Genomic DNA, 2448 nt, shown 5'->3' with positions numbered 1-2448 from the left:
GATAGATTTTTTTTTTCTTTTTTTTTTTTTTTGCGGGAGCGTGGGGGATGGGGGGGGGGGTTGCGTAGTGGCAGACGTGAGGTTTTGTATTATTGTTATTGTTTTTATTTTTGTTTTAAGGTTTCGTGGGTAATGGTATGCGTATGTACATGTAAACACACACATTACACTCTAACTTACAAACGCACACACAAACACAAAGACACATACACGCACGCGCGCACCCACACAGAATAGGAAATTATAATTATGTATAGATAGATAGATATGCGACTTTCCCTTGCCAATAAATATGGACATTGTGCGTCTCATTTGTATCCCTGATCCATGTCCCTCCGAGCGCGCGCGCGCCCCAGCCCTGCGCCCCATCCTTGAGCAAGAGTTGTGTGTCCAAGATAATCAGGAAAGTCCAGTTTGGGCGTGATGAATGGCGATTAATATAAAGCGCGGCCCTAATTAGTGTTCTACTTGATGATCAGTAGCCGCGATCGCCTGATGAATGGGGATGAGTAATGAGAGCGAAGGACGATGCCAATTAGCGTGGGAGGGAGGGCGCTGTTTGTGGGAGAGAGAGAGAGAGAGAGGGGAAGAAAAATGGGAGAGAGAGAGAGAGAGAGAGGGAGATGGGAAGAAAAAGGGGGGAGAGAGAGCGAGAGGGGAAGAAAAAGGGGAGAGAGAGAGAGAGAGGGAGAAAGAAGGAGAGAGGGAGAGGGAGAAAAGGGAAAGAGGGAGGAGAGGGGAAAGGGGAGAGAGAAAGGAGAGGCGGAAGGGAAAAAAGGAGAGAGAGAGAGAGGGAGGGCAGAAAAGGTGGAGAGAAGAGTAGAGAGAGGGAGTCGGGAAGAAAAAGGAGAGAGAGAGGTGGGAAATGGAAGGGAAAAGGGGGAGAGAGGAAGGAGATGGGAAGTAGAGAAGGGGGGAGTGCGAAAATGGAAAAGGCTGAGAGGAATGAAAAGGGTGAGGCGGGATGAGAGGGTTCAAATGGTGAAGGAGGGAAAGAGAATGCTAAATAAGGAAGAGAGGCAGAGGAAAGTCAAACATGAACGGAAGGGAGTTAGAGTATAAGCAGAAGGAGAAAAAGAAAACTGGAGTATTTCCTCATACGCGTGCATAGAGTTGGAGTAAAGCGCGGGGAGTTCGCCCTCTCTCGAACTCCGTCGCTCCGTCTCAGCCAAGACCCTCTCGACACACCCTGAGGGGCGCTGCGAATCCTGCAGATCACACCCCATAGGATTCTCGGCGGGGATTGGAGCCCTCCTTCTGGTAGGATGGCTGAGTGCCCCTTGTGAGGATTCTGCTGATAGGCTGAGCCAACTGCACAGGATGGGTTCTTAGGGTGGAGAGCAGCCTCTTTGCAGATTAGGGACTCTTAGAGAAGTCGGAATTGCCGAAGAGAGAGAAAAGAGGGAGGATAAGAGAGGAGGGGTGAGGGGAGTGGGCGTGGCGATGTGGGCTTAGAAAAAAAAGGAGAAAAGGAGAACAGGAGAAGGTTGTGGGGTAGGGAGGGGGAGGAGGGGGGGTCCTGCAGACAGGATAGGCGAATGGGAGGCTTTTTATCCTCAAAAACCCCCCACGGGTGTGATCGCGCTCCGACAGGTTCGCTTTTCGGAACTCGTTCGGGCGTGTCCGCAGACCGCTTTTTTCTTTCTTGTGTGTTGCGTCATTTGTTGTGTTCGGGGGGGGGGGAGGGGGGGCTTCGATCGTCCAGTTGTTGTATTTGTTTGGTTGCTTGTTGTTGATGAACTTAAGGTGCAGATATATCCTACGCGTAAGTGTGTTTTTGTTTACTTTTTTGTTATTCTTTGAGCGTCTCGCATGTTTGTGGCGAAAGTCCGTGCGCGTCTCATAACGGTAAGGCCCCCGCAGCCGAGGGCGCGAGAAGTGGGGCGCACGTGAGCGGAGGTGCGCCCCACCCCGCCCCGACGCCCCCGACGGCCAGCGCTGATGACGGCCCTGATTGACAGCGCGGTCACGTTCGTGCTGCGAGCCCTTCGGATCTGATTGCGCGCCCGCTGGCCAATCGCGGCGCCGGCTGCCTCTCGTACACTTTTTGATGGCTGCGGGCGCGCGCGAGGTCGGGGCGCGTGGATTTCCATACTTGCCTGAACGACGCCATCGACACCGCTCTAATAATCATGACAACAGCGTCCCCAGTCCGCGCCGGGAGTGTCTAGCTGCGGAAGGGAAAAGGAAGACGAAAGGGGAGACTCTGCGGGCGGTGTCGCTGGGGCCGACGGTGGGTTCTTCCCTTCGCTGTGGGTCGAGGAGCCCCAGGGTGGCTGTGAAGGGCGACGGGCGAAGGGCAGGAGTGGGAAGGGCAAGGGCGACGAGGGAATGCAGGCGGACTAACAACCGTGCCAACAAAGAGCGCCTGTGTTCGCGGTGCAGCGCTACCTAGGGAAGCCGCCCCTCGACGCCGTCGCTCGCTCGCTCTTCTTATTTTCGCGATTT

This window comes from Penaeus vannamei, chromosome 30 (assembly GCF_042767895.1).
Source record: "Penaeus vannamei isolate JL-2024 chromosome 30, ASM4276789v1, whole genome shotgun sequence".
NCBI classification, from domain to species: Eukaryota; Metazoa; Arthropoda; class Malacostraca; order Decapoda; family Penaeidae; genus Penaeus; species Penaeus vannamei.
The sequence above is the reverse complement of the archived record's forward strand: the minus strand, read 5'-3'. Positions refer to the sequence as shown.